An 11,557-nucleotide genomic window follows, 5' to 3' on the forward strand; every position below is an offset into this window, starting at 1 on the left:
CCACACTTCTCCTCAGGGAGAGAGAGAAGAGTCCCTTTCCTGCCCCTGGCAATGTTCTGAGATGCGAGTGAATGTGTTGACATGGCCATGGCCACAGCTTCATGTTCTTCCATCCCACATCATGTCTTTGGCAAGGGCAGGAAAAGGGACAGGTGTCTTCCCAGCATAGACCACAGAGAAACTGGATCACCAGGGATCTTCCCAATGTGGGTTCTCCCATGGGGGATGAAGCTGGAGTGGTGGATGAAGCTGCTCCTGCATTTGTGCTATTTGCAGGGATCCCTTACTGGTGGCTCTGTTGGTGTCTGGTCAAGTGAGAGCTGCTGGTGAAGCTTTTCCCACACTGGGGACACTCATAGGGCCTCTCCCCAGTGTGGATGCGCCGGTGGATGATGAGGGAGGAGTTGTGCTTGAAGCCCTTCCCACACTCAGGGCAGAGGAAGGGCCTCTCATCCGTGTGAACTTGCTCATGCAGGAGGAGATGGGAACTGGTCTGAAACCTCTTCCCACATGTGGCGCACTGGTAGGGCCTCTCCCCAGTGTGGATGCGCCGATGCTTGATGAGGGTGGAGTTGCGCTTGAAGCCCTTCCCGCACTCAGGGCAGAGGAAGGGCCTCTCCTCGCTGTGAATCCGCTGGTGGCGGAGGAGATTGGAGCTGGTCTGAAGCCTCATCCCACACTGGGGACACTCGTAGGGCTTCTCTCCAGTGTGGATGCGTTGGTGGGTCAAAAGGGCAGATCTGTAGCTGAAGCCCTTCCCACACTCCCCACACTCATAGGGCCATTCCCCTGTGTGCATGTGTTGGTGGCTGATCAGCTGCTGTCTCTGCCTAAAGCTCTTCCCACACTGCAAGCACCTGTGGGGCTTCTCCCTATCATGAAGCTGCTCATGGAACACCAGCTCTGAACTCTGGCTGAAGCTCTGCCCACCTTCCTGGCTCAGAGTGGCTCTTTCTTCTTCAGAGCACCCTGGACTGGGTTTGGAGCGCCTCCTCATGGGGGATGTCTGAGGTTTTTCTTCCCTGTTGGATTCCTGTGTGTTAGAATCCCTCAAAACGGCCTCCTTCATGAGGTTCTGCCATGCAGATTTTTCCTCCCTGGTCTCTATCCTCAGTTCCTTCCCTGGGGAAGGAAGGACAAAGACTGGATGGGATTTGCCTTCATGCCACAAGGAAGGGGAAGGAGATCCCTCCAGTACATCCCTGGCAGGACAGGGTTGGCAGCAGGGGTGTCCTGCAGCAGGGGGCTGTGCTGGGCTGGGAGATAGAGCAGGAGAGAGGGGGAAAGGGGCACTGACTTCCTCCTCACCTATCTGGGTATCCCAGGGATCCTTCCTCTTCCTCACAGCCTCCTTCTCCATCCAGTCAAGGTTTGGGAATGGGAAATCCCATTCTGGGAAGAAAACAAAGGGTGCGCACATTGTCTTTTGTACTGGTTTGAAGGTAAACCTGGGGAGGGTCTAAACCAGAATTACAATTTAAAAGAAAACTAAGATCAAGGCAATGATATAGAAACACTGCCTTAAACTGACAGAGTCAGGATATAACCTTACACCCTTTTGTTCAGGGTGATGGCAGCAGTCCCAGTAAATGGTGGTTGCAGTCCTGTTGGAGTGATGAAGGTGATTCTGTCGAAGCAGTGATGCTGTAGAAGGGTCTGGTCTTCCTCTGGAGGTCCAGTGGTGGCTTTGGAGGTCTTGTCCTCTGGCAATCCAGTAGGCAAGCTGCTCCTGGAGTAGCAAAGTGTCAGCTTTTATCCAGGTAGGAATGCTTGGATCCTCCCCCTGGGTGGAGCATCCCACAATGGGATGATGGAATTTTATCAGTCCTGCAGTGACACTCAATGGCCCATTAGCAGAAGATATCTCCCCTGGAGGGCGTTATCAGGGGTGAGTCATGGAAGAGATAAAGAACAATGCCCCACCTGTTTATAGCAGTTGATGAAGATGGGGATTGAAAACATGCATTTGGTTACATCTTGCATGGCAGCCTGAAACAGTGGGGTAATCCCTGCTCAGGGGGTGAACACCACCCCCCTTACCCAAACTGGCTCAGCTGTAAAACCCACACCCTGGGAAGGGCACACACACAGGAGACAATATCACACTTACCTTGCCCCAGGGGAAGGCTCTTTTTCCTGTCATTCCCTTCCTGTCCCCCATTTTCCATTCCATTTACTGTTCAATAAAATTCATTTTGGGTTTGGTCTCATTATCACCTCAATTGGGGCAGAGGAATCTCTCTAACACTTTTCTTAACCAGACTCACCAGACTGTGAAATTATTTTGGCACAGTGACTTTAGGCACTGTTCTCTGACCCCACGTGCCTTTGACAACAGCATGGTTCCCTCCTCTGAGGAGGTTGTGGTTCTCTCTGGAGGAACTCTTTGAAATAGGGCTGCAGCATCCTCTGAGTGACTTATGGGAGAACCGATGAGGTAAATCGCCTTTGTGGGCCCAGAGTGTAAAGAAAATATTTTGTTGTCCTTCTATTACAGCGACCTGATGAAGGTCTTCAGGGTGAGAGAAGTGGACAAGAATCTTGGTTCATGATCAGAAGGCTGGATTTATTGATATATGATATATGATACATTATAACTATACTAAAAGGAATAAAGAGAAAAGTTTCCGAGGCTTGCTAAGCTAAGAATAGAAAGAAAAGATTGAATAACCAAGTTCTGTGTCCAGCAGAAAGCAAGGACCAACTCTCCCGTGAGTGGTCAGCAAATCCAAACACTCACAGAAGACCAATCACAGATGCTCCTGTTATATTCCACATCAGCAGATAATTGTTGTTTGCATTTTTCATCTAGGGCCCCAGCTTCCCAGAAAGGACAAATCCCAAAAGGGAGGATTTTATGAAAAAAAATGTCTGCGACATCCTTCCTTGAAATGTTTTTTAAAATCACAGGAGGAAAGGGAGCAAATGATACCAGTGAGACTGACAAGGTTCATTCACCCCATGGTGAGGAACACAAGGCTGCTAAAAGTCCAACAAGAAGCTCAGCTCAAGGAGCTAAATTCCCAAATAACTCCTGAATTCCCAGGCTTGAGTGCTTTGCGAAATGTGAGAATCATTTTTCTCTTCATCCCTGTCGCCTTTGTGACAGCTGCAAATAGTTTACTTTCCTTTTAATGATATCTGTATTGGGCTGAATTTACACTTTTATCAGAATGTGCTAGCAGCTGAGCTGGAGCTCTGCAGGAACCAGTGGAACTTGGAATTGCCACAAAATTGCTTGTACTGTCGGTTTATTAATGTTTGGGATTTGTTTGCATTTCCATCACATCTGACTTGTGGGAAAATCAAATATTCATCAAAATGATTTACGCAGAGTTAAGTTTGATTTCTGCCAAATTATTTTGTCCAGTGCCCAGGGGATGCTCAAGGGGTCTCTGTGCCTCTCGCCCTGGGGGATGCTTGGCAGGGGTTTGGGGGGTTGTCCCTGTCACCCCAGGCCATTCCCCAGGGGGTTCTCCGTCCCTCTCACCCCTGTGCCAGGGGGTGTCTGGGGCAGTCTCTGTCCCTCTCAGCCAAGGCGATCCTCGGGGGTCTCTGTCCCCTCAGCCTGGGGGATGCTCAGGGGGTCTCCATCTCTCTGGCCTCAGGCAATGCCTGTGCAGGGCTGGGGACCAGAGGCTCTGTGTCCCTCTCACCGCTGAGGCGGCTCGGGGCTGGGGGGGCTCTCCGACCTTCTCACCCCTGGGGAGCTTGGGGGGGTCTCTGTCCCTCTCAGCCCTGCTGTGACCCCACCCAAACATCATCGGGGTCAGAGGGACAGAGACACCCCCAAAGCCCCAGAAGGGCTGAACCTAGAATTTGCTTTGGGGCTGAGGATTTAGGGAGGGGCTGGAATTGGAGCTGGGGTTGGATTTTGGGCTGAGATTTGGATTAGAGCTGGGATTGGGGTTAAGGCTGGACATGGGAGTGGCTTTAGGGCTGGGGTTGGGATTGGGTCTAGGGCTAGACAAGTCTGGCACTGGGATGTGATTAAATACAGAACTGTGAGTGTGTCTAAACATGGAGTGAGACTGAGACCAGGACCAGAGTCAGGTTTGGGATTCAGCTCACCCAGACTGGGACAGGGGGAATGTTACGCTGGGAAGGTTTGGGGAAAAACAAGCTGTGAATGCCTTGGGTTGGGGACTCCTCCCACCCAAGTCCATTTCTAGAAGTCACCTGATGTCCAAAAATCAAGAGTGAATCAAAAATCCAACCAGGAGTTTCCCATTTCCAGTCTCATCCCTCTTGGGTTACGGTTGGTCCCCCATCTCAGGGCTGCTGGGGATCCCTTTTGTCCTGGGGATCCCCCCTCTCCAAGGTCCTGCTTATGGATTCTGGGAGGTTCTGGGGTCCCAAGGTCCCCCTCTCCAGCCTCCCCTCAATCCAGTAACTTGAGGTTCCCCCTTCTTTCCACCACCCTGTTCTGGTTTAGGGCAAATTCGGTTGAAACCCTCCAAAAGGAGTTTCCTCTATAATGCCGATTCAGCAGCCCCACCCTCAGCCAGTCTGGGAAAATATTTCCGGGAAGAAAAGTGGAAAAAAACTTTATTCTACAGGCAAAGCATTCACCAGCACAAAAATTGAACAATATTAAGCAGTAAAACCTCCTGCTGCTCCAAAATAGATGACAAACTCCGAAAGTCCTTCCTTGGGTTGTAGCTCTGCCCACTCAGTGCCTTATCAGTCTCTTATCAGTCTCTTATCGATCTCTTATCAGTCTCTTATCAGTCCATCCAGCGCTGGAAATGCCTCAGCCCAGGCCCCTCCTAGTGAGCTTCAGGGAGGAGCTGCCAGTGGTGTGCTGGTTGTTCAGTCCAGAGCAGGTTTAAACAGCTCCAAAGAAAAAGAAAAACCCCAGTCCAGGGAACTTCTCTGCCTCAGCGAGCTAAAAACTAACTAAAAGCAAAGGAGAGCTCTGTCCTGCTCTCTGTCCATCCAGCAGCTGGAATGTAGAGGAGTGCGAGTTCTTCCTCCTCCTCTTCTCTCTCAGAACCAGCCTTAAAGGCACAGAACTCATTTCTGGGCTAAACAGACCGATGGGGGTACGAGCATCATGAAGTCACCCCAGGACACCCCTGTCAAGGTCAGGGGGTCCCGTCCCCGCCTCATCTCCGGGCTGCCGGGGGTCCCCCAGTTCCGGTATCGCCCCTTCCCCTCTCCCCGCCCCGGGGGTCCCCCATTCCACAGTCCCAGCTCTCACAGGGATCCCCAAAACCAATGTCCCGCCCCGTCGGTACCGAGCCATCCCCACGTGGAGCCCCCGGGACCCTCCCGAGGGGCGATCGCGGCTCCTCTCCCCCCGAAAAAGCTCCTCTTAGGGAGCCCGGAGATATCCGGGGCTCGAGTCCGGGATCTGCCGGCTCCGAACACTCTCCAAAAAATCCTCCGGAGACCCTGGCTGGAGCCGGGGCGAGCTCGGCCTCCGCCCTCCCCTGCGGCTCGGGGCTGGGGGCGATGCTCCCGGGGCAGGGGGTGCTGCAGGCTCAGCGTGGGGCGCTGCGAGCGCCGCGATTCTCCCGCTCCTCTCCTCTCTCCTCCTCTTCCTCCGCATTTCCTCCGCTCCCAGCCGGCCCCCCTTTCCCACCGCTCTGCCCGCGGCCCCGCAGCACCGGCTGCTGGGTGGGGGAGCCCCCGATCGGCCCCAGGGCTGGGCAGGGGGCTCGGGGACCCCCCTGGGGCGGATCCGTCCCCCGGCCCGAGCCCCAAATTCCGCTCCGGGGCCGCCGGGCTCTGCGGAGCCGCCTGGCAACCGGTGAGTCATCGGCGAGAAAAGCTCTGGTTGGCTGGAAATTGTTTACCGCGTCCTCTGATTGGCTGGAATTGTAAAAGTCGCTACGCCCTGCGGGTGTTCCTGGGAGCTGCGGAGTCCAGGCCGGGAGCCTTTTCCTGTTTCTTTCTGTTCTCTGAGACCTCTTCCCGATTTCTTTCTCTCCCTTTCTCCTCCCCATTTCTTGTTCCGTTCAGTCCACGTTCAATAATCGTCGGTTGCTGTCCCACGCTCTCATTCGCTCCTTCACTGGGGCAGAGGCGTCTCTCCCTCGCGGGATCGTAATCCATGGACAGGGTCCCTTCCCACCCCAGTCCTTCCAGGACTCGCTTCTATTTCCTCCCTCCCTCTGTTTCCAGAGGGGAAGGTGCTGGAAAACGTCCATCCACGCCACCTTTGCTGTGTGCTCTGGGAGCCCACAGAGCTGCTGGATCTTCTCCCCTTGGGAGAGAAGCTCCTTGGGAGGCACGGCAGGAGCAGCACCCTGGGAGCCTCGGGAATGCCCCTCTGGGATCCACGGCACACACTGCCAGGGTCTGGAATTCCAGTTCTCAGCTATGAAAAGATGTTCCTGCCCTTGAGGGCAAAGCTGTCAAGAAGGAGCTAAAAGCCAAGTGGAGCAAGATCTTACAGTGGCATTTCACTGCCAGCCTTCCTAACTTCACCCATGGCTGCTGTAGCTCCTGAATTGAGAATTAAATCCGGGCACGGTCTTTGGTGTGAGCTGCCCTGGGTCAAGGGAGACCCTGAGAGAGAAACAGAGCAGGGGAAGAGAGGCAGGAGAGAAAGGAGGGCTCAAACACAATCAGCTGAGAAGGTGGCACTCTGAAAACAGACCAGAACTGACTGAAAAGCAATATAACAGAAAGGAATAATTTTGCATCTTTTAGTTACTATCAAAATACAATTTCTTCCCCTTCTCACAAATCTCATCCCAGTGTCATTCAGCAGGGCTGTCAAAAAGTCCTTAACTCTGGGTGGATGTTCCAGGCTGCAGCCACAAGGAAAGAGGGAATGGGGATTTTCCTGCTCCTGGGGAGTTTGACATCCTCAGCTGAGGAGAGGAGGAGGCACCAGAAGAAAAGGGCAGCCGGGCTTCACCCTTCCTCCGGAAAGAGGGGGGGAAATCTCTCGTACTGTCTGCAGCTGCTCCCACTGCAGGGATATGAGGGCTGATCCCAGAGCCCCAAGGGTCACAGTCAGGGCTGCCCTCAGGGAATGCTCGCCTGGTATGGAGGGGCAGTGTGGGAGCACCTGGATCTTGGAGCACCCAGCTGCCCCCCATGTTTGGAGGTGCCTGAGGAGGGCTGGGATGATGCCAGGGACATCCTGCAGTGACATCCCCCCTGTCCTGCCCTGGGTGAGCTCAGTCCCAAACCTGACCCTGACCCTGGTCTCAGTCTCACTCCATGTTTAGACACACTCACACTTCTGTTTTCACTATTCTCATCCCAGTGCCTGACTCGTCCAGCCCCAGACAGAATCCCAACAGCAGCCCGAAAGCCAATCCCATGTCTCGCCTTAACCTCAATCCCAGCTCTAATCCAAATCTCAGCCCCAACTCCAAGCCCAGCCCCAATTCCAGCCCTTTCCTAAATCCTCAGCCCCAAACCAAATCCCAGGTTCAGCCCTTCTGTGGCTTTGGGGGTGTCTCTGTCCCTGTGACCCCGATGATGTTTGGGTGGGGTCACAGCAGGGCTGAGAGGGACAGAGACCCCCCCGGCCTCCCCAGGTGTGAGAAGGTTGGAGAGCCCCCCCAGCCCCGAGCACCCTCAGCGGTGAGAGGGACACAGAGCCCCTGGTCCCCAGCCCTTCACAGGCATTGCCTGAGGCCAGAGGGATGGAGACCCCCCGAGCATCCCCCAGGGTGAGGGGACAGAGACCCCCGAGCATCCCCTGGGCTGAGAAGGACAGAGAGCCCTGAGCACCCCCTGGCACAGGGGTGAGGGGGAGGGAGACCCCCCAGGCATTCCCTGGGGTGAGAATGATGGAGACCCCCTGGGGAATGGCCTGGGGTGACAGGGACAGGGACAATTGCAACAAATTCCTCGTGAGCGTCCTCCAGGGTGCGAGGCACAGAGACCCCTTGAGCATCCCCAGGGCACTGGACAAAATAAACTAGGCAGAAATCAAACTTAATCCTACATGAAATACTTTGATGAATATTTGATTTTCCCGAGAGTCACATGTGATGGAAATGCAAACAAATCCCAAACTGGAATTAACTGACAATAGAAGAAATTCTGTGGCAATTCCACGTTTCACTGGTTCCTGCACAGCTCCAGCTAAGCTACTGGCAGGTTCCAATAAAAGAAAAGCGGAAATTAGGCCCAATACAGATTATTAAAAGGAAGGGGAAACTCTGTGTAGCTGTCACAAAGGTGACAGGGATGTAGAGAATAATGATTCTCACATTTGGCAAAGAACGCAAGCCTGTGAATTCCAGAGTTATTTGGGAATTTAGCTACTTGAGCTGGGCTTTTTGTGGGATTTAGAGCAGCCTTGTGTTCCTCACCATGGGGTGAATGAACCTTGTCAGTCTCACTGGTATCATTTCCTCCCTTTCCTCCAGTGATTTTAACAAACTTTTCAAGGAAGGACAACAAAATATTTTCTTTTTCACTGGCCACCTACAACAGCCAATTTCCTCATCAGTTCTCCCATAAGTTGTTCAGAGGAAGCTGTGTCCAAGTTTCCAAGAGTTCCTCCAGAGAGAACCACAACCTCCTCCTTGGAGGTAACCATGCTGTTGTCAAAGGCACTTGGGGTCGGACAACAGTGCCCTGAACCCACTATGGCAAAATAATGTCGCAATCTGGTTAAGAAAATTGTTGGAGAGATTCCTCTGCCCCAATTAAGATGCTAAAAAGACCAAATCCAAGGTGGATTTTATTGAACAGTAAATGTGAGGTAGAGAGAGAGATGGAAAGAAAGAGAAAAGGGGGGAGAGTAAGGGAGTGAGAGGGACAGAGACCTCCCCTGGAGCAGGGCAAGTGTGACATTGTCCCCTGAGTGTGTGGCCTTCCCAGGGTGGTAGTTTTACACCTGAGCCAGTTTGGGTAAGGGGGGTGGTGTTCACCCCCTGAGCAGGGATTACCCCACTGTTTCAGGTTGCCATGCAAGATGTAACCAAATGCATGTTTTCAATCCCCATCTTCATCAACTGCTATGAACAGGTGGGGCAGGGTTCTTTATCTCTTCCATGACTCAGCCCTGATACCACCCTCCAGGGGAGATATCTTCTGCTAATGGGCCATTGAGTGTCACTGCAGGACTGATAAAATTCCATCATCCCATTGTGGGATGCTCCGCCCAGGGGGAGGATCCAAGCATTCCTACCTGGATATAAGCTGAGCCTTACAACACCAGGAGCAGCTTGCCTACTGGATTCCCAGAGGACAAGATCTCCATAACCACCACTGGACCTTCAGAGGAAGACCAGACCCTTCTACAGCATCACTTCTTGGACAGAATCGCATTCATCACTCCAACAGGACTGCAGCCACCATTTAATGGGACTGCTGCCACCACCCTGACCAACAGGGTGTCAGGTTATATCCTGACTCTGTGAATTTAAGGCAGTGTTTCTATATCATTGCCCTGATCCTAATTTTGTTTTTGAATTGGAATTCTGACTTAGACTCTCCCCCACTTTTGCCTTCAATCCGATGCAAAATTTACTGTGCTCACTTCTTGTTTTCCTCCCAAAACAGAATTTCCTGTTCCTAAAACTTAGCCAGATGGAGGGAGAGACTGCGAGGAAGAGGAAGATGCCCCAGGACACCCTGGCAGGTGAGGAGGAAGTCAGTGCCCCTTTCCCCCTCTCTTCTGCTCCATCTCCCAGCCCAGCACAGCCCCTGGCTGCAGGACAACCCTGCTGCCAACACCATCCTACCGGGAATTCACTGGGGGGATCTCCTTCCCCTTCCCTGTGGCACGGAGGCAAATCCCATCCTCTCCTTGTCTTTCCTCCCCCAGAGAAGAAGCTGAGGACTGGGACCAGGGAGGACAAATCCCCACAGCAGAACCTCAAGGAAGAGGCCGTTATGAGTGACTCCAGGGCACAGGAATCCAACAGGGAGGAAAATCCCCACAGATTCCATAGGAAGAGGGGCTCCAAACCCAGTCTGGGGTGCTCTGAGGAGGAAAGACCCACCCTGAGCCAGGAAGGTGGACAAAGCTTCAGCCAGAGCTCAGAGCTGGTGGTCCTTGAGCAGCTTCATGATGGAGAGAAGCGCTACAAGTGCTTGCAGTGTGGGAAGAACTTCAGGCAGAGCAGCACCCTGATCCGCCACCAACGCATCCACACTGGGGAATGGCCCTACGAGTGTGGGGAGTGTGGGAAGGGCTGCAGCTGCGGGTCAGAACTCATCAGGCACCAAAGCATCCACACTGGGGAGCGGCCCTACGAGTGTCCCCAGTGTCAGAAGAGGTTTCGGACCAGCTCCAATCTCCTCCAGCACCAGCAGTTTCACACAGAGGAGAGGCCCTTCCGCTGCCCTGAGTGGGGAAGGGCTTCAAGCAGGCACCGGCTTCTTCAGGCACCGGCGCATCCACACTGGCGAGAGGCCCTACCAGTGCGCCACATGTGGGAAGAGGTTTCAGACCAGCTCCAATCTTCTCCTGCATGAGCGGATTCACACGGATGAGCGGCCCTTCCGCTGCCCTGAGTGCGGGAAGGGCTTCAAGCACAACTCCACTCTCATCAGGCACCGGCGCATCCACACTGGGGAGAGGCCCTACGAGTGTCCCCAGTGTGGGAAGAGCTTCACCCAGAGCTCTCACTTGACCAGTCACCAACGGAGGCATCGGAAAGGGAAGGCCTCCAATGCCCCAAGTGCAGGAGAATATTATGCACTGCCCCAACTCCAATCATTGGGGTATCCATGTTGGGAAGAGCCCTGATGATCCATGTTCCCATGATCCATGCTGGGAAGACACCTGTACCTTTTCCTGTCCCTGCCAATGACATGATGTGGGATGGAAAAACAGGAAGGTCTGGCCATGGCCCTGTCATTACATTCACTCCCACATCAGGTCATTCCCAGGGGCAGGAAATGGACTCTCTCTCTCCCTGAGGAGAAGGATGAAATTTCCAGGAAGGGGAAATTGTGGCCAGGAAGACCCAGAAAGTTGTGTTGTAGTTTTTCCTGTAAACAGTCCCTTCTGTTATCAATATTGTTTCTGTTTTCATTTGTTCCTTATATCGTTGGTGTTCTCAGTAAATTGTTCTTATCCCAGCCCAGGATCTTTGCCTTTTGTGCTTTCCATGGGAGGCGGGATGGCAGCAAGGGCAGTGCAGTTTTAGCAGGAGCAGGAAATTGGGGAATCCCATTCCTGAACCCTGGGCCCCGGAAACCGAGCATCCCAGCTGGTCCCAGCCCTGGTGGCCATGGCAACAGCCTTGGGAGCGGGTCCCTGGCTGGGGCTGTGGGAACCTCTTCCCTCTGGTGCCCAGGGACAGGAGTGGAGGGAACGGCTGCAGCTGAGTCGGGGCAGGCTCAGGTTGGATGTCAGGAAAAGGTTTTTGCCCAGAGGCTGCTGGGGCCCTGCCCAGGCTCCCCAGGGATGGGTCCCAGCTCCAGGGCTCTCTGAGCTGCAGCAGCGTTTGGACAGCGCTGCCAGGCCCAGGCTGGCATTGTTGGGGTGTCCTGTGCAGGGCCAGCAGTTGGACTGGAGGATCCTGATGGGTCCCTCCCAGCTCAGCCAATTCTGTGGTTCTGGGATCCCATGAGCCTGGGGATGGGGCTGCCAATGGTTGCCATGGCAACGGGCTGTGGCTGCAGG

At 53.8% G+C, this 11,557-nt stretch overlaps 2 pseudogenes; one reads left to right on the plus strand and one right to left on the minus strand.

Annotated features, from left to right (window-relative positions):
- Positions 1-283: 283 nt before the first annotated feature.
- The window catches only part of LOC135460897 (zinc finger protein 239-like), a 60,555-nt pseudogene continuing 49,281 nt past the window's right edge, over positions 284-11,557 (minus strand).
- Positions 9,511-10,675, plus strand: LOC135460900 (zinc finger protein 239-like; annotated as a pseudogene).

This window comes from Zonotrichia leucophrys, unplaced genomic scaffold, assembly GCF_028769735.1.
Source record: "Zonotrichia leucophrys gambelii isolate GWCS_2022_RI unplaced genomic scaffold, RI_Zleu_2.0 Scaffold_121_137240, whole genome shotgun sequence".
Lineage (NCBI taxonomy): Eukaryota > Metazoa > Chordata > Aves > Passeriformes > Passerellidae > Zonotrichia > Zonotrichia leucophrys.